The sequence below is a fragment of the Sciurus vulgaris genome (assembly GCF_902686455.1).
Source record: "Sciurus vulgaris genome assembly, chromosome: 6".
Lineage (NCBI taxonomy): Eukaryota > Metazoa > Chordata > Mammalia > Rodentia > Sciuridae > Sciurus > Sciurus vulgaris.
This window is the reverse complement of record NC_136466.1, coordinates 7,468,352-7,489,455: the sequence shown is the minus strand read 5'-3', so window position 1 is coordinate 7,489,455 and position 21,104 is coordinate 7,468,352.

Here is a 21,104-nt window from a genome sequence, read left to right as displayed (position 1 = left end):
TGCCCAAGCACCCAGAAAGGCTCTCAGCTCCAGGAAATGCCACTCCGATGGCGACTTTTAAGAACTACCGAACCAGAATATAAGACGTGCTGGCTACGGCGGAGGAACAGGAATCCTCCACCACCACCCCAGGCTTGGGTACCAGGGCAGCTGTCAGGGTGCCGCGCACAAGTCGCGGGTCGGTTCCTCAGGAGACCAGACGTCCCCGCGTGATCAGTGGTCGGCGCCGCTTCTGGGCGCATCCGAAAAGAGCTGAGAAGGGCCTCAGGCATGTCCGGACACGCAGCTCACAGTCGCCGGGACGCAACCAGGTGCCCATCAGTGGGCGGACGGCCAATCTAGCGGTGCCCGACACACGCACTGTTGAATATTATTCAGCCTCTAAAAGGAAAGGAATTCCCACAGATGCTGCAGGACAGTGACAGGCCGGAGGTGGAACTGCGCCAGGCACGCTAGGGCGGGCGTCATCGGGCTGTGCCAGGTGAGGGCCGAGGACACCCAGGCGCGAGGAGGCCACACTGCAGGATGCCAGCCGCGAGGCTCGTTCCCAGCACCACCTGTGGCCCGCTCGGCAGCGCATCCTGTCGCCCTGGGCATCCAGCTTCTTGGAGACTCGGAGCGGCCGCGTGAGACCTGGAGTACTTAGGCTGCACGGCAGTGTGTGTGCCAAGAAGCAGGCCTGGCGGGCCATCCCCACCTGCCTAGGAAGGGTCTGCTGCTGAGCGCCCCGAGTTGGATGGCGGCTGCCACAGGAGGGTCCTGTCACGCACGGCTGTGGAGAGGGAGTGTGGACGCTGTTGCAACTTGACTCGAGAGCTTAGACTCTGACAGTCTGATTTGCATTTTGCAAAATTCTAACAGATCCTCACATGCCTGCTCCGATTTATCACTCCCATTTCCCTACAGTGCTCCAGGAAGAATTTGGGTCTAGAAGGCTCCATGTGGAATCCAGTTATTATCAGCACTAAGATCTGAGCCTCGGCAGAACGTGAATGGCTCTCTGTCTAGTTGTTCAGGACTGTGAACCAAGACTTCCGCGTTGAACTTCACAATGGGCACACCATGATGTGTCTCCCTACCATGGACCAGTCAAATCACTGGGCCAGGTACTCAGAACTGAAAAGTCCTTTTAGAAATCACCACCTTGCAAGACAGGGAAATGGGACAGGCCCACATGCCTGGGAGAACCAGCTGTTGACTGGGAAAGTCATTTCCTGAGCCCCCATGCTGTCCTAGGGCACCTGGCACTTCAATGCCAAGTGCCACACTGTCCTACTGAGTAGCAGCCTGCATGGTCTTGCTTCTTATTAAACCAGTCTTGACTGGGATCTGGGTTCATAGCCCTGTGTGCTCTCTGGTAGAGATTTATGCTTATTGGCTACTTACTCTGCTTCAGAGACTATGGTGGGCTTTTCCCAACCATCACCTTGTCTAATACTTATCAAACCAAGAGATCAATGTCATCATGCCCATTCTACAGATGAGGAAACTGAGGCTCAGGGAGTCACGTTGTCTTGCTCACAGTGGTATGACTGGCAAAGTACAGGTCTTTCTATCCTGGGACCCAGCCTTTGACACCATGCCTACTGCTCAGCCTCTGGTTGGTAGGATCCCAGAGACTCTTCACTGAATGGTTCCAAAGACTCACAAGTGTCATGACCATTCTTCTCTAGGAGGATCTGGGCAGCCCTTTTCCTCTACTTCCTTCGGGGTGGGCTTCTTGAAGAGTAGGGAGGAAACCAGCCGGTATCTGGGGGTCCTGGTGCTGGCCAGCGGGGCCTGCCCACTGCTCACTCCTCATCCAGGCATGTGTGAAGAGCTGTGTGGACAGCAGCCCCCACGTTTCCCCAGCTCCACGAGAGCCTGCTTCCACCATCCTCCTGATTGCAGTTGAGAAAGCAATTGCAGGAATTCCTGATTGCAGGAAGCGACGCCGTTTTCTAGGACTGCAGGCAGCGGGGGCAGCCTGGAGGAGCCCGGTCCTAAGTCGAGAGTCCAGGGTGCTTATCACGATTTTATATCCCCAAGAAATGTGTGAAGTTACCTTCTTCCCATCAGTGTTCTGTCTGCTTCCAGCCGACTGTGAGCTAGCCAGGTGTGTCCAGGTGTGTGGGATGAGGGAGGCCGCCAGGGGAGAGGAGGTGCCCTCCCTGAAAGCGAGCCTCCCAGGACTCCCGGCTCCTGGGGATGACGCCAGAGGCTCTGTGAGTGTCCCTGTCCTTTGATTCATAATGGCTTTAGCTCATTCCTTTGTGCCCTTCCCTTGGGGTTATGTCACCCTAGGTGAACAAAGCATCTTTTCAAGGACCCTAAAGAAACCAGATTATGTTATGGGCCTGGCAAATTAGAGGCCTGGAGAGAAGGCCTCTTATTTGAGGATAATCACTATCCCTTCCCTGTTTGACGACTTATTTCAAGATAATTAGAGCTTCACTTTCTTTACTTGGAACGACCTATTCTGTTTCCTCTTGTCCTTGCCTGCCAGGCCTGGAGCTGACTCTCCAGGTAGCCTTCAGCAAGACCAGGGACACCTGGAGAGATGTGCTGGGCCACTGTTTCACCAGGGGCTGCCAGAGCAGCTGCCATGTGTGCAGGCTGCAGAAACTGGCCCCGGCCATCCGGGGAGGGTCTGAGTGGAAAACCCCTCCGGCAGCGGCCGCAGCAGACACGAGCTCGGCCTGTCAGGCGCACGGCCCTCCTCGCCGGGCAAGCAATGGAGACCAGACCCCACCTCGGCGCTGAGATGGTGCCTGTGGAGACAGACCAAGGCCACAAGCTTAACCACCTGGAAAGAGAGAAAACTTAGGAAGTAAAGAAACGTGTTCAGAAAATGGAGCTCTAAGAGTTGATCCTTGCGATTCCTGGGTGTACTAAACAAAATCACCACGACAAGAGAAGCATTATGAGCCAGATTTTATTCAAGGGAGCATTAGATGACAGTGCCAAACCTGTTCTGAGATGAGAACTTGCTGCCCACAAATTTGGCACGCAGCAAACAGACCTGTAGGCTCCATGGGTCCTATAGGTCAATTTGTAGGACCTGGAATTATTTTTGTTAGATTTGTTTTTCACCAGGGCATGGGGGAGTGGGGTTTTTCATTAACTGGCTTTTTTGTTGTTTTGTGGAAAATTCACTATTTAAGATACAATGATGGTCCTTATTTTTCCAGACCTCCAGATTGTTCCAAATATTTAATCATTATTTGATTCAAGTCAGTTAACATTTACTTCTGTGAAGTGGGTCTGGGATGGGAGCAGGTGAAGAAATTGATGTCCATGTATGTGTCGAGACATGTAGGGGCTGGATGACCGGGCTCACTCCAGAAGGCTCGAGAGGGAGGTGGTTCTGTTTCTCAACCTTGTCTAGGACTCTCTCTAGCATAATGTGGATCTGTACCGTTCAGTAGGGCTGTGTCACATGGCCACATTTAAATGAATAAATATATAGTTGCCCAATTGGGGAAAAGTATCTGTGGATCTTCAATTAGAAATTAATTAGCATACACCATCACGGAGATCTTAATATACCTCAGAAGTGGAGAGGTCAAGAAAAAAAAATAAGAACACAGGTGATCTGACCAGCATGAACACACAAACTCAAACTGGTAGACACACAGGCAATCCGGCACCCAATGGGCAGGAGTGTGTGTAGGTCAGGTGTGCCAGGAATATTCATAACCACTGAGCAGGTAGTGAGCCCGGAAGATGAATAAATAAAATAAAGGCGTTCTGTTCATCGACAGCTAAATGGATACAGTGACTACTATATACAACTATTACGTACATAGCAATTTTTTGGAATCGATGTGTGTACACATACATATGCACACATACATTCATCAACATATACTGAAGAGTCACTACCACAGAAAAAACGTCCTCGAACCACGGCACTGTAAAATTCAGAACAAAAAGCCAAAGTTACATATTCACGTATATCTCACACATTCAGAAACTAACAAAACCCTTGCAAATAATCTGTCAAAGAAGAAGTCATCATGAAAATTACTGTATATTCACAAGAGAATGAAACCATTACTTAAATATGGGGACTGTGGCTAAAGTGGCATCTAGGAGGAAATTGACTTTTTGGCAAAGCATGACTTCATATTTTTGAGAAAAATAGGCCTCTCAGCTTTCACAAGAAATCAGAAGATTTGGGAGAAAATACCTATTTAATTCAAGAGTTTGAAAGTCAGAGCCGTTGGTCATGCCTGGATCACACTTGGAATACATATGTATGTGTGCATATGTATGTACACACACATCGATTCCAAACAATTGCTATGTATGTCATAGCTGTATATAGTAGTCACTGTATCCATTTAGCTGTCGATGAACAGAACGCCTTTATTTTATTTATTCATCTTTATGCAGTGCTAAGGATGGAACCCTGTGCCTCACTTGTGCGAGGCAAGCGCTCTGCCACTGAGTTACAAAAATACTCTTGGAAAACTGACTCACTGTCAGGCAGTCCTGCTTTCAATTAAACTTGAACAAAGAAAAGAGACTAAATCTGAAAGAGATCACAGTTGCTCTGGAGGGAACCACACTGAGCTAATGAGCAGAAGAAACCTCTCTGACAGAGGGCGTGTCCCGCCCCACAGCTGCACAGCGATCTCCTGGCCGCTTAGCATCTTAAAACAGCAAGCCCGCCTCTCCGAATGCGGGAGTCACAGGGGCCTGGGCTGGCGGTTGGCTCAGGGTTTCTCCCGAGGTTGCCGTGAAGCGGTCATCTGGGTGCCGCATCAGAGGTCACCTGGAGCTGCAGGATCGATGTTGGGCTCGGGGTGTCCTCCCTGGTGTCGGCCCCTCTGGCTGGGGCCTCTGCACAGGTGTGCTCACGACTGTGTCTGGCTTCTCTAGGGTCTGTGGCACCCTGGGCTCTGACACGACACGTCAACTCTGCCAGATGCCTTTGGTCACCACGGCATGGTGAGGGCGGAGGCCCCAGGAGGGTGAGAATACCAGGTGTGGGGGTCTCTGGGAGCCATGCTGGGGGGCTGCCCACCAGGGAGGGAGTCGCACAAAATGGATTTAGCTTGTTTGCTGATCTTCACCTTGGTGGGGAGGAGGTGAGCAGGATCAGTTCCAAGTGGACAGAATCTGTAGACGTGGGCCTGGGACTCAAACGATGTTGAACGTCAAGGCCTGGTGTTGGCTTGGGGCTGTTTCTTGGCATTTGGACTGTGATTTACTGCACTCTGGTTTCCTCTTGCTATGAGCCTCTGAACATACCTGTTTTCTCCCCAAATAATTTAGTCCACGAAGTCCCTTTCCACAATCCACTTTTCCCATCCTTATAAACTTGGTGTCTCCTCAAAAGCAAATTTGATTTAAATGTTTTTGATTCCTTTACACAAAAATATTGAAACTCAATTTACCAAGGATTTGATGGCCAACAATCCTCCAATTTCATGTGAAAGTCATGAGGGCTATTTTTTGCAAAAATATAAAGTCATGCTTTGCCAAAAAGTCAATAAAATACCAATTCAACAAGGTTTAAGATTAACCACCCACAAATCAGAAAGTCTTGCTTACTTTATTCCAAGCAATTTTGGAAGGTCAGTTTAAAATATTGATTGGCCATTCCATCCATCCTCAATTGAACCGAATCGTAAAATCGTTTTCTGTCTCGTAGACATGAAGACGCGGAGAAAGTCGAGTGCCCAATTAAGATGATTGTTTCTTTAAATACCTCTCTGTGGTTTGAGCCCCTTGTCTCTGGTTTCTTCCTGACTTAATCCATGCTGCCCGCCACAGACCGGTGTCATCTTAGGGAGACACAGCCAATCTTTCTTTGAAAAAAGTGTTTTTGAAAACCTTTCCACTCCTTTGCCTTCTCTTCCCCTTTGCATTGACCCCATCACGCCGTTCCTGATTCTGCATCACGTGGTCCCAAGTGACACATAAAACCAACCATCACAGATCTTCTCTTCTCTTTTTATTCTAAAATGCTCATCATGGAGACTCCTCTGCCCAGGAAATTTCTCACTCCCTGGGGCCTCCTCTGCTTTGCTCTGGCAAATTACTTACTATCCAATTTTCTGTATGCCTCTCTCACTAGACGGTAAGCTTCTCAAGAACAAAGATTGCCAGTTAATGCCCATTAAAAAGGAATGTTCTGAAAATGAGTGCAGATTCAGGTACAAAACTTTGAGACTTTTTTTTAAAAGTGCATTTTTTAGATACTTTCATCCACTCAATTCTCTGTCCATCATTCAATTTGTATTTTCAAAAGAACCTCACCTCAGGCACTTTTTCAAATATGCCATTGCCAGCCTTACATTGGTGCGGAGTCTGTGCTCCCTCCTCCTGAGCCCAGGGGTGCCTTTGTGTGTCTCGGCCAAGAGGTTGGTGGGTCTTGCATCAGGTGGCTCTCAGGGCTGGGTATAAAATGTCACACGCTGCCCTGTTCTGTTGTGGTGCTCATTGCCAGAGCTCAAAGGCGGTGCGTGAGAAAGTTAAACAACCACAAGGATAGGCCTGGCCCAACAGCTGCAGAGGACAGTGAGTCTCCAGCAGGTCCCAATCTCCAGCTTCCAGGTACTCCCTCCCCACCTTCAAGCTGCCCCACCCCCACACTGCAGGTGTGGATCCAAGCGGATGATTGCTGATGTTACATAGCATTAGGTTTAGGGTGGTTTGTTACCTGACAATAGATCTGTGGAGCAGAAGGGTCATAGGGCAGATCTGTAAGGAAGGCAGGACTGCAGGGAGATTCCAAAGGCAGATTGCTACTGGATGAGCTACAGAGGCAAGGGCCCAGATCCTGGGTACTAGGGAGGCTGGGGGAAATGGATCACTTGAGCCCACTAGTCAGAGGTCAGTCAGGATGACATAGCAAGACCCCATCAAAGGAAGAAAAGGAGAGGAAAGAAAAGGAAAGGAGAGGGGAGGAGAGGGGAGGAGAAGAGATAGATTTCTGGTCTCAGAAATAGATCACCAAAACCAGTACAGTTTGGCCTCACCTTTCCTTGTGGCCCATTCTGTCTCTCCATCACTGTGATGTGACCTTTGGTTTCTCTTTCATGCCATTAACGTCTTGGTTTATTTGCTCTGTAAACCTGTGTCTTTGTGTTACCTTGAATAGAATCGCCTTTTAATCTAACAGCCCATTAATTTTAAATAAAGAAATAGGTGATGATTTCTTCTTTCAGAAGAAACCAGGCACAAGAGCCTGAAGGACAGACAGACAGACGCAGAGACCCGTGTTTGGGGTGGCTTGTGGAGGCCGATGCGTGCTTGGAGCATGTTTCCTGACGGCTCTGGAGCCGTGCAGCCAGGGCTTTCCTTACGTGCTGCATGCTATTAGAGTCCCTACCACAGATGAGGAGGTGGGGGCCCAGGCTGCCGAGGTCACCTGCCCCAGTGGTTAAGTGGGGTGACCCAGGCAGCGTGACTCCGCAGCCCACCCTCCTACCCTGCCCTCGCTGCCTCCCCCTGGAGACCTTTCCCGACCCCGCAGAGCTTTCCGTGCAGGGCCTCGCCTCCTTCTGAATGGCCGGAAACAGGCTGCTGCGCACCCGGCAGCCGGCAGCCCTGGCTCCGTTTCTGTGGCTGGCAGAATGTGGGCCTAGGAGGCATGCGGCAAGCGGGTGGCTGGCTTCTCGGCTGCAGTGGCCTTGGCGCGGGGACTCCCAGTGCAGGTGGCCAAGGGAGGATGGGGCTAGAGAGCCAGAGCGTCAGAGAGAGCAGAGGAGGGGCCCCTTCGTGGGGTTTGGGGGGACTGCACATCTGGGACTCATTAAGAAACAGCGTGGAGACAAGGGACACCTCTCAGTCTTCACGGGGGAGGAGGGGACCTGGGGGACAGCCTTCCCTTAACATGAAATGAGAAAGAGCTGAATGAAAGTGACGGACGGTCGGCCCGAGAAGCTGCCCCTCCGACGGCTGGAAGGCATTCTTCACCAAGCTCTGGGACGCTGAGGGCGGCGCTCACGTGCAGTCCTGGTCCCCCCATCACGAGGGCGATATGAAGCAGAGGCCTGCGAGGCGCACGCCCAGGGGGCCGCGGCCGGCAACCGCTGCGAGGCAGGCCAGAGCCAGTCAGGTCCAATTAGCGTCAGCCAGGAACATCTGCATCCGGGCACCCCGGCCGCTCGGTGCACACGTTTTGTAATTACAGCCTCTGGCACGCGGCGCGTTAGCAGGCGCGGTGTCCCAGGGTGGAGCGCGGCCACATTTTTCAGAGCCGCCAGCAGACTCGGCCCGGCCGGGAGGCTGTGCGTGGGCTGCTGGTGAGAGCATTTCTCTAAAATATTGAATTAAGCAGAGTTTGGCTTTTCCTTCTTATCTGTGAGATCTTGCGGTTGGGGCTTGACTGTTTTTATAAAATGAAATATCGAAAACGTATAAAATGCAAATAAAGCTGAGGTTAGAGTGGCGTGCCATTTCTTTCTCCTTCTTTCCTGAGAAAGACATCTGTTCCCCGGCCCGTTTCTCCCACTGGTGTTTTAAGCTGAAATGTAAAAGCTTCCACTGCCAAACGTAGCCTAAGGGCTGCAATTCCCTCTGTTTTTCACCTCGTGGAGAAGCAAGTCTGGCAATAAGGACCCAACTGGCCTGGGAATCCTTTCCCACGTCTAGTTTCTCCTGGGAAGAGCAATTGATATTGGCTTTGGAGTCACGAGAAACCCAATAGCCCCGGGTTCAGAGTTGAAGATATTTAAAAATTCTTACGGTGCATTTAGTGAGGCCGCATGGAAATAGAAGCTGTGGATTGGGGCGAGGGGGACATTACGAACCTGTCAATAAACTCGCAACACTAACCATCTGAACAGGCTGCTCACCCACAGCCCCCAGACCCAGAGAATGCAAAACTGCATTGCCACCCCGGAGCCAGACCACGCCTCCTGATCCTTGTCCCCAATTTCATTAGCACGCAGGCCCCTGGGGCTGCTCTCTTGACTGATTTTTCTCTCCCATCCTCAGGCTTAATTCCTGCTCCCCTTTGAGAAAGCCCCTGATCCTGACTGGCTGCTGGGGTCCTCCCTGGACAGCTAAGCACCTTTCTCAGACCATCCGCCTCCCGACGAAGGGAGGCCTGAGGCTCCTGAGAAAGAAGGACTCGGACTTGAACTGAAACTGCCCCGAGTTCTGAGCTAACCCCACTAGAGTTGGACTTGCAAATCCTCTATGACAGCGTGCACTAATTCCTTAACATAAATACCTCCTCGCCCACCTCTCCCCCTTTCCTTCTCTCACTGTGTAGATGTTTCTGAACTTACCATGGGCTTGTGTCCTAATAAACCCACCGTGGGCTGCACATATCGTAAGTTGAAAATGTACCTAACCTGCCACCATCGCTTGGCCACCTACCCAGAATGTGCTCAGCACTCTTACACTAGCTAGGGTTAGGCAAAATCGTCTCACAAAAAGCCTATTTCCTATTAAAGTGTTGAACATCTCATGTAACTTATTGAACATTCTACTGAAAGTGTGTGTTGTGTGGGTGTTTCTCACAATTGCAAACCTACAAATCACAAGTCCAGCCATGTAATTTGGAGACCATCTGTTTTACACACACGCACGCATGCACGCACGCACGCAGTGTGTTCCTGTGGAGAACCCTGAGTAATAAATCAATGGAGAACTCAGAAAGGTGGAGAAGAGAAGGTGGACTAATCGGGGAGCCCTAGACTGGAGGACAGCACAGCAACTAGGCACCTCATGTCCCCCTACACTTCCACGCCACAGAGGAAAGCCACCCAGACGTGGCACTTCCCAGCCTCCAACTCAGCAAGGGAAGCAGGCATCCAGGCCCATTCCCCTCCTCGTTGAGTGGGGGTCCCTCTGAGAGCATCAGGAAAGCCTGGCTCCCCCAGCAGGAACAGACCGGCAGTCCTGCCAGATACAAGGGACCGAGGAAGGAAATTCCTTCCCCTCCAGGCCTGGGACGTTCCTTTTTACTGGGAAATACTGAGTACAGCAGGAGGGAAGTGGAGCGGGAGACTGTGAGAGGGACCCAGGTCTGGCCCTGGGAGTCTCCTTTTCCTTTGGGTTCAAGATTCTTCTCTCTCACTGGAGCTCCCGTGGCAGCCTGGGGACAGCAGTAAGGCTGTTCCACCATGGGTCTCACCCACTGAGACGCCCCGGGGTCCCGCCTGGGGAAACCCTTTCTGTCCCCTTAGGCAGTCCCAGCAGGGATCAACTAGCAGGGATCAATTTATCTGCTGTCACTGGATAAACCAGGAACACTGCCACTGGAACCAACATCCACAGAGGAAAACTAACCAGAATGACTGCTGCTAAGATAAAAGATTCAGGTAAGACCCAGGCGCTCTTAGATTAACAGACACTATGTTCAGGATACAATTTGTTTTTAGATCACCAGTCACACCAAGAACTGCAAAAACCAAAAGTTGAATGGAGAAAGACAATCAAGTGATACCAAAGCCAAGAGGAACTAGATGTTGGGATTATTCCACAAGGATTCTTAGTAACTATCATAAAAGCACCTGAACAATCACAAATTCTTGGAACACATGAAAAAATGGAGAAATCTCAGCAAAGAAATAGAAGTTATTGAAAAAAAAGAAAAAGGACCAAATGGAAAATATGAAATATAGTAACCAGAAATAGCACCTTGCTTATAGGGACACATCAAATTGAATGACAGCGGACTTCTCATCTGAAACAATGGAGATCGGAAAGAACCGGCACAATGCAAGTAGCCTTCATGTCTGAATCCTTGGATTCAACCATCCAGGTGCAATTTTTATTTCTGAATATGTTTAGTTCCTGGTTGGTTTGCTTTCTTGTCATTTTTCCCTAAACAGTACAGTGTAACAACTGTTTACGTAGCATTCACCTTGCCGTAGGTATTGTATGTAACCTAGAGATAGTTTAAAGTGAAGGGGAGGATGTGTGTAGCTATGTACAAATACTGCACCAGTTTGTAAGAGGAACTTGAGCATCCATGGAATGTGGTGCCCTAACCCTTGTGGATATTGAGGGGTGACTGTGTTTTTCAAATTGTGAAAGAAAACAACTATTGACAGTAAATTCTATATCCAGCAAAACTATCCTTCAGGAATATGGAAAAAATAAAAACATTCTGAGATGAGGGAAAACTAAAAAAAAAAAAAATATATATATATATATATATATATATATATATATATATCTAGCTTAAAGGTTAACAGAAAGAAATTCTGGAGAGGAAAATATAAAAAGATTCTCAGAACATGGCAGAGGAGGAAGGAACAGCAGAAAGAATCTGGGAGCGGGTACCTCTGATGGAGTATCCTTTTCCTCATGAGCTTCATATCTTGTTTGATGATTGAAACAAATATTATAATTCCTTCTGATATCCAAGCCAATGATATTTAAACGTGGGAAAGTGTTCATATGGACATAGCCAAGACTTCCATTCCCCAAACCAAAATGGAAGTAAAGTTGCCCCACTTTACCTGGAGAGGTAGAACGTGGACACCAGCGGCTACTGCGGTTGTGTGTGTGTGTGTGTGTGTGTGTTGTGATGCCTGGAGAAACAACTACACCACCATAGAGAGAGTCTCAAAAATGCTGAAAATAAATCAAGGTAGGGTCCCATACCCCATAGGAAGGTAGGAGAAGCAAACACAAGGATGAGAGCCAGAACAAACACCAGGAAGCGAATAATAAAATGTCAGAATCAAGGCTGGCACATCAACAGCTACCTGAAATGTGAGTGGTGTGCACATAGAAGCCAGAGGAGACAGAGACCAGCACAGTGGTAGGTCACCCGCTGCACGCTGTTTGCAGGAAACTTACTTTAAATTCAATGGCATGATTAGATCGAAAGCAAAAGAATGGAAACAGATAAGCCATGAAAATATGCATCAGCTGAGCAACTGGTTTTCTTCCATGTGGCGTGGATGTGTCACTCTCTCGATGTCTTCCCTCTTCTTCCTAACTCTGAGCAAGAACTCCACATGGTTCAACTTGTGCCGGGCACTAAACCTACACCACCGGAGAGCACGACTTGACTGACGGAGCCCCATGGTGGAGGGAGGGGGAGAGATAAAGCGAATCCTAAAAGACAGAGGAACTGAAAGCAAAAGCAACATCTGTCCACTAACAAAGCTTCTCACTTCCTCTTTATGTGGGTGCTCAGCTCCCCATGCCCCAAGTCAAAATAGAGCAACACTAAGCAGAGTCATTTATCTAGAAGAAAAACGTGCACAATGCATTTTTTGTGGTCATCTGTCTGCCGTCAGCAAACGCCCTTGCTTAACCTCGACCTGTTGCCTCAATGCACCTTTGGACCAAGCGAGAGAAAGGAGCACATGGCCTGCCAGCCAGAGCCATTGGCCACATTTTGGGTTTCAGTGAGAGGGATTAAGCTCGACAGCTCATTAGCTCAACCCGTGAGTAGGCTGAGTACATGCTGGGCTCTCTTTCAAGTTAACCAATATTTGCAGAAGAAATCTGTTGACTTCTGTGAGTTAAAATCAATTACAAAAACACAACCATTCTCTCTCTCAACTAATGCCACCAAAGCGGAAGTGGTTTTTGTCCTTGGTTAGTAGGTCCAGAGCTCGCTAGTGAATCCAGAGGTTGTACTGTGTAGGTGAATCACAGTGAAGGCTCTCCCTGAGCTGCTTCATGTGCCAGACCTTGAGTGAGGTTGTGGATACAGGGAAAATAGGGGCCACGATCGTAGCGGGTGCACAGACGAGTGAGTGGACACCTCCGCTACTGCTCGCGGAATTCAGCAGGGGTCTGCACACCTTCCTCCTGCTCCCTCTCCTTCCCCCACCGCCCCTCCTCCTAGGGTAGAACCCAGCCATGGAGCAGACCTACAGGGAATCCAGCGGAATGGCTGGTAGCACATGGCATCTCCTGGCAGGGAGCAAATGGTGGGGAATTCTTGTTCGGGAGGAAGAGTCAGTGCTTAGGAGAAAACCAACTGCAGAGTCAGGGAAATGTCCCTCAAAGCAGGTGAAAAAAGTCAGGAAATCGGCGTAGGTTTTCATAGAGTTGAAAGCAGAGCATTTTGAGGTCAGAAATGGTTCCTTGCAGGGGCGGGTGCTTGTCGTTTGTCCTGGTTTGAGACGGGGTCTTGCTGTGTTGCCCGGCTGGCCCCGAGCTCAGGGGGTGCAGGGACCCTCCCATCCCGGCTCCTGAGTCGCCGGGACTGAGGTGTCCCTGGCCAGAACCGCTTCCGCAGAGATGGTGAACAGCACATGTGGTGCCTCTTTTGTTCAGAGACAAAGGAAACTGCAGAAAGAGCAGGATGGCCGAGGGCCACGTGAGGGGACGCACACGGAGTGCCACGTGTTTCTGACGAGGGGAGGTGTGTTTTCAGATGGACAGGACGGCTCCCTGGCCACCTCTCAGACCCGAGCTGATTCATCTGCACCTCGGGGGGAAGGAGCCACGCTTGCCCTGGGGGCAGAGGTGGGCTGTGTCGCCTGTAATGTTTTACCTTTGAAAGTGAAATATCCGGATTTCCTGTCATTTCAATGTTTTTAGAAAGAAAACATCATGGGCTTCGTAACCGGACAGCTCAGAACCCAAGTCGCAGCCTTTCCTCTCACTGCCTGTGTAGCTTGGGCCACTGCAGCAGCCTGAAACATAGTCCCCAAGGAGTCCACGTCCGGTCTCTGGAACCTTTGATGTCACCTCATCTGCCCAAAGGGACTCTACAGCTGTGGTTAAGCGTAACATTTTTTTGAGGACAGATGGTCCTGGCCTACCAGGGTGGACCCTGGGTGCCATCACAAGGAGGCAGAGGGAAGTCGGTCTGCAGAAGAGGAAGGAGTGAGACAGCATGAAGTGAGAGGGTGAGGACACCGGGTCACATCACGCACAGCCTCCAGGTGCTGGTGAAGGTGCTCAGTTGTGATTCCTTGATTTGGGACAAGGAAAGCCCAGTCAGGACTGCAGAATTGTAAGGGAGCCAGTGTGTGCTGCTTTCCTGGCACCATGCTGGTGATGATTTGTTACAGCAGCAGCAGGAGACTAATACAGTACATGGCTCCACTTCCTGTTTGCTCCTAGAGTCGAGCTGGGTTCACTGATTTCACAGGCTGCTGTGGGAATCAGCCTTCACGTGCTGTGGCTTGCAGGTCCCCTCCAAAACATGCGTTGAAATCCATTTGCCCTTGTAGCAGTATTAGGAGGTGGTTGGGCCTTGTGAGCTCCGTCCTCGTAAGTGGGTCAATGCTGTGATCAGCAAGCTGGGCCGTGGCCACTGGAGTGCGTTTCTGCTACAAGCAAGTTTAGATCTTTGTTGTCCTCTCACTTGCCCCTCCACTTTTCTGCTGTGAAATAACACAGCCTGAAAGCCCTGGCCAGATGTGGTCCCCATGCCCTTGGCCTTCCCAGTCTCCAGGGTGGTGAGCCAGATTAAGCTTTTCTTATACACGTAAGTCATCCAGGCTGTGGTATTGTTATAGCGACAGAAACTTGACTACGACACCACTATGGCAGCAAGCACTGAGAGGTCTCTCCTCTCACCCTGCCATTATCCATCCACCAAGGTTTTAAGGAGGAGGTGACTGCCAAGCACTCACTGGCATGCCAGCCCAGCCAGGACAGCGGAGCTCCCCAGCCTCCACTGCAGACGGTGCCTGCTCAGGAGGCTCGGCAGCAGTGCCTGAAAGCCCATGCAGAGGTCTCCGCTTGGCAGCGGCAGTCCCCAGACCTGTCACTCCTGCTGAGGACCCCTGCATGCAGGGCTGTCTGGTTCTGATGTAGGAAGGTGGAATCAGTCTGACCGTGGCTTCCAGAGCCCAGCTGCCTGACGTTTTCCCTGTTTGGAGAGCATCCTGACCTGGTGCAGCATGAACTCAGTTTCCATGCGCAGGGAGCCCCGTTCCTCCCGGGAGCAACGCCAGCCTTGCATTCGGGGAACCTGGCGTACATTTCAGGCTCTTAGCCTCTGATGGGACACAGCCCTCCTAAAAACAGAGAGAGAAGAAAGGCGCTCCTGAGTCTTGGAGAGGTGGAGAGGGTCCCAGGAGCCCCCTGCAAGGCTCACTGCTTATTGCTTATGTCATGTAGAAGGCAATGCCACAGCCATTTCCTCCCAGATCGGTCACAACCTTCCGGCATCAGCAGGGCTGGGCTTAGGGGGGATAATACCTTGGAGACATCTGTCATGAGCTCAGACAGGAAACCATCATCTCGTGTCAGAAGCAGGCCTTGGCATGGCACACCTGTGCTTTATCAGTGAACGGCTTCGCTGCAGGCTGCACCTCTCTGGTTTCCGGGACTGGGGGAATCTGACCAGCTTCTTGCTCTGCTGAGAGCTCATTAACTTCAATAGCGTTTCTTTCACGCACGTTCTCTTCAGCCCAGTGTTTACATGAATTCAAGATGATTCCAACGAGGGGCAAATGACTTGTCTTAAACATAACTATGCTGGGTGGCTGGCGAAGACCATGATCAAGAGGAGGGTGAGGAGCCTGTGACCCAGTCCGGGGGGTTCAAAGGCACCGAGGCAGGGGCTGGGATGGTGTTTATCTCCCAAATTCACAGCAGTGCTGTTCTCAGTACCAGGAGGAGGAAGCAACTCAAGTGTCCTCAAGGGACAAATGAATGAACAGAATGCAGCGTACATACAGCAGAATATTATTCAGCCTTACAAGGGAGAGAATTCTGATGCACGCTGCAACGTGGACGAACCCAAGGAAGTCATGCCAAGTGAAATGGCAGGCCATAGGGGGTGCTGCCTGATCTGCCCATAGGAGGTCCCGAGCAGGCAGACACGGAGGGGTGGTTCCGGGGGCGGGAGGGACGGGGAGGTGGTGTTCGATGGCACAGAGCTCCTGGTGGGGAAGATGACAAGGCTCTGGAGATGAAGGTGGTGATGGTCCCAAGACATCGTGGAACCACTCAACGCCACCCACCTGTGTACTTAAAGGCTTTGAGAGGGTCGAGTTTATGTCACGTACCCTGTACCACAATAAGGAGGAGAAGAGCTCGCATGGGGTGCGGGAGTGAGGGCCACAGCCACCGTGCTGGTGCAGGGCGCCTGCCCCGCAGTCCCCGCTGCCACCTGAGGAATGTGCAGACATGACGCTCAGGCTGCGTCTGACACCAGTTCCATGGCCGCCGTGGTCCATCAGTTCCTGGGGGAGTCCAGCGGCAGCTGAGCTTGCAGAGGCCTGCCTGGGGACCATGCTACCAGCTCCAGCCATCAGGGAAGCGCTGAGGCCGCTGCTGGTTCCTGAGCCTCCTCCAGGCCCAGCTCCTCCATGAGTGTCCAGCCCCCGGGGCTTCAGAGGAGGCAGACTTCCTGGGCTGGAGCGGGGGTGAAACGCCTGTTTGTTTAAGCCCTAGGATTTATTGAACACCTACTATGTGTCGAGGGATGCTGTCATGGTGGTAACAAAGCAGTAATGGATCATCCATAAGCCTGTGTGGAGTGTGAAACTGGCAGGAACAGCGGCCACCCCTCATGTCAGGCTGGGGAGGAGGGAAAGGAGGCTGAGAGGGAACAGGCAGGGCCAGTGAAAGGTCCCAGGGGAGGTGGCATTGCACACAGACCGAGGAGCAGAAAGAGCCAGTTGGGCAATCTCTCTTCAGTTCATTAGTGACCTTTCTTATCCCCTTAACAGTGGAACTGATGTTCTAGTTACTCAGCTCATTTCTTGGAAAAATGCGTCTCATGTTGCATAAGCTCTCTTGGCGAAAGCCTGACTCTGAAATCCTGTTTAAGCATCTCCCTTCCTTCCCCCCTCCCTCCCTCTCTCCCTTCCTTCCTTCCTTCCTTCTTCTCTCTCCCTCCTCCTCCTCCTCCTCCTCCTCCTCCTCCTCTTTTTCTTCTTCTCCCTCTCTCTCTCTCTCTCTCTCTCTCTCTCTGTCTCTCTCTCCCTCCCTCCCTCTCTCACAGCATGCCAACTTCTTCATAACCAGCCTTATCCAGTGCCTTTGCTGTTTCTCTTCTCCTGGGCTCTCACCCCCCACCCCGCCCCCCGCCCCCCAGCCTCTCACGCACCTCCGAGGTTGCAGTAGCTTTGCACCCAGCTGCTGGTGCCTGGACTGTGGCACCTGAATGTCGCTGGTTGAGGCCTGACCCAATGTGGCTGGGTCTGGAGTTAGGGGTGGAGGGAGTTAGGGTTAAATGAAGTCCTAGTGTGGGACCCTGGTCCTACGGGACTGTCTTCCTAAGAGGGTGAGCGGGGGAGGGCTCTCTTTCCCCACCGCAGGAGGACACAGCAAGAGGCAGCCATCTGAGCCAGGAAGAGGGTCCTCCCCAGAACCTGCCGTGCTGACCCTGACTCAGGTTCATGCCCCAGTCTGCGGTCCTCTGAGACGACGGCCTGGAATCTGCCTCTCTCTATTTCCAGCCCGGAAGCGTCTCCTGACCCTCGCCCTCCTCTGTGCGCTGCCCTGGACTTCTTGACGCGCTGAGAGGCACTTGAGGCTGACCCTGTGCACAGCCGAGCCTGCCCTCCGCGCTGCTCGGCTCACCGCCTGGCCCGCCCACCCAGGTCCCCGTCGGTCGCCCAGGAGGCATCCCGAAGGTTTCCCTGACGCCACGGCCTGCCCTCCTCCCTCCCTGCCCAGGCTCCCGATGTCCTGGGCTCAGCCTGCAGACTGTCACCCCATCACGGGTGCTTCTGCCGTCCCGCCTACCAGCCGTCCCCATGTCCTGCCTGGACGGTGCAGAGCCTCCGACCTGGTCTCCCTGACTGCCTGGACCTCCTACAGCAGCAGAGGGGTCCACTTCACACAGAACCACGCCCGTGTTAGTCCAGCTCTCTCCCTCGCAGGACAGCGGTGACATGGGTTTTGTCCCCAGAGGGCCCCCGGTGCCTTGGACGGGGATAGCCTCTGCGAGTTGAACGACTAAATGGGTGCACGTCAACACATGGCAAATCCCTCCGCCCCTTCTGTTTTCCTGGTGGTGTCCAGGAGTACTGGGGGTCCTTGGGCATTCTCCAAATTATGGCTGCATTGGGCAGGCTTAGGATTTTAATCTACTTGGAACTAATTTTTGGTGTGAAATAAGAAAACAATTTTTGAAAACCCATGTTTTGTCTGCTTTCTAAAATCTTTTATTTCTGTGATAATTTGAATCTAATTTTTGGCATAATTTTTAATATACTTGGTGGTGTTTCAGAACCTTCTATTGCATTCCATTGATATGATTATTTACTATTACTCCAGTTAGCAAATTCTTAATGATGTGAAAGCTTATATTCCTTTTAAAATTTAGAACTTTCAGCTGTTCCTTTCTTTACTGCCTCTTTTGAAGGACTGGTTCTGATACATCAATTCTACTGGGTATGATTTCTTTTGTATCTAAGTAATTCCTGCTTATGGTTTAGTAATGACTTCTTTTTTAAAGTTTACTTTATTATTTTCTTTCAAGTTCTTTCAGGGGGTGAGCAATGGGATGTCTGTCCATTTATTTTCATTCATTCTAGAATCCAAGAACTCTTTTCTGAGTCCAGTTTTGACCGCATCTCTCGAGATGTGATGTTTTCATTGTTATTGTCTAAATAACCCATAACTATGCTCTTCATTTCCTCTATTTTTCAAGGGATTTTTAGGCTAATTTTTTAAAATCTCCCATAAATTTATTCTTATTGTTATTTGAATTTTATTGTTTTGTTTCAAATCTCTATTATTGTGGTCAAAGGACATGTTCTATAAATTCTCTAATTTTGAAAAAGAAATTTTTTGAGTATTTTCATTATGCTTTAGAAAGTGGTCATTTTCTGAAAATGCCCCCAAAAAACTTGTGGAGAAGGCACATTCTGTTTCGGGGAATGAGATTTGGTACATGTCCATTAAACTGAGCTCAGCGGCTGTTTTACCCGTTTGTTCCATTTCATATTTGATGCTTGCATGATGCTCAGGGAAGAGAGTTTGCTGATTTCCTCCACTGGGATTGTTGTTGTTGTTGATTTTTCCTAGTCTTTTTAAGGTTTTTTTTTTTTTTTTTCTTGACTAGCCAGGGGTGATGCCCTTGGTTTGTTGGAACTTATCTCTGTAATGAGCTTCTATTTACGGCTTTTGCCAGGTTCTCTCTTGGAGTATCTGCTTTCTTATTGACCTATTGAATATTTTACATATTAAATATATTAATTGCCTCATGTATGTTACAATATTTTCCCAACTTCTTGATTTGAAAACAAAGCTATTCGTGGTGCATTTACAATACAGACATTTTAAATCCTTCAATAATCCAATGCTTTATTTTTCTTGTGTTCTAGAAACTTCATGGGGGAAACCAGGTCAGGGCAGCCCGGTGGTGCCTCTCTGTTCACCCTGGAGTTTCGCCGACTGGTGAAGCCCATTAGACTGCCCCTGTTTGCAAACTCTGCTCCTATTTACCTTTCTGCTCTTCCAACCCAGGATTTTCCAGGGGCAGTTTCCTCCTCAGGGAAAAAGGTAACCCATTTGTCTTGTAGAGATAAAGACCTGAAAACACAGTTAACCAAGGATAGCACGTGACACGTGCATCAGCAGACAGCTAAAGTGTGTGTGCTTTTTCTGCTATTTGTTCTGAGACTCATTGCCCCAGGCCTTAAATTTCATCTCCCTTTTGATTAAAAATTTACACAATACCTCTGTATGTGTAGGAGATTTTTAATGGAGGTCTTATGGTACAGGACTGGTTTCATCTAAATGGCTGTCGCATCTTAAAAATAAATAGACTTTTGCTCTTAAAAATTTCCAACTCCATTTCTAACTAACCTCTCCTTCTTTTCTCCTCTCTCCCTGCCCTAAGAAAATTGGCTTATGCCTAATGCAAAGCAATCAGGAATATGTGTGTGTGTGGTGTGTGTGCGCGTGCGCACGCATTGTCTTTTGTTTGTAATTAAAATTTTTTTTCCCTTAAGAAAAGCAGGTTACTTAAGAGAAATTCTGCGGCCAACTGTTAGTGTAACTGTGATTCCTGAGCAATCATGGAAGTATTTGACGTATGCCTAAGATCATGTTACAACTTTGGAAAAAAAAAATAATAACACTGTTCCTCAAAATAAAAGGTTTAAGGAAACAGTGCGGGGAGGAGGCTCCTTGCAGAGGCGAGACTGGGACGCCTGCCTCTCCTCACACTGTCTTCACCCCGAGGAGGCTCAGCCCCAGGCCGTTGGTCTGGGCTGACTCTCAGCACACACATGGCAAAGTGACCTTGTGAATTTGAGGCAATACCTTCATTACCAGCTGCTTAGTCAGGGTTTAACTGACGACCACACTCCTGACCAACTACTATGACATTGCTGGAAACGCTGGGGCAAAATGACCTCCCACTGTGTCAGAATTCTGTGGACCCTGAGCCCCGCGTTCACCAGCTGTTACTTTGTTCCCTCAAATTCCCTTCCAGGTCTGTCCCGGGTCAGACTGGAGCAATGCTTTGCCTACCTGGGGCAGATGGCTGTCCCTCCATACCTAGTTCCCTCTTCTTCAAACGTCCAAGTGCCCCAGGTGGCCGTGTAAATCAGGGAGAGCTGACCTCACACACGCTATCAGGATGAAGCCCATGGGCCCAAGATCCCACTTCCCTTGCCAGGTATTAGGTAAGGAAAGGTCATGTGACCCAGCTGCTCTCATGAGAGCGAGGCAAGGCTGCCCAGGTGCTTCTGGAAAAAGCCCTCTCTACCTAAGAGGGGGCGTCATAGGATGTCCAACCAGACAAGCAGAGACACTCTGGATGTTTTTCATGGAATAGCGTGAACTCTTCAAGAGGAGGAGCAGAACACACCTCCATTCACGCATTCGTTCATTCAGCACAGATTTTCGAGAACCTTCCGTGTATGAGGAACGGTTATAGGTGCTGGAGCTAGTTAGAGCATGGAGCCAAGCAGGCCATGGCCTGCCCTCCTGCGGCTTAGCATAAACCACCTGCATCTCCTCCACCCCTAAATCCAGTCCCACATGCTCATCTTTGACCTGGTGACATGGGCCCTCCCTTGCTGCATGAGATGAGCCTTGGTCACCTCAAGTGGCCGAGGTTGGCCTGAAGGATCACCATCTTCCATTTCCAGCTGTTTCCCAAGGTCCACATTGTCTCCGTCTGTCCATCTTCCATTCTTACCAGCGATTCATATATCATACTGGATCCACTCTCTGAGACTTAAATTTTACTGGAGTTTAAAGCTACTGGCCAAATCAATGAAGTTTTACTGGTTGGTTGTGAGGACTCAGCCGGTAAA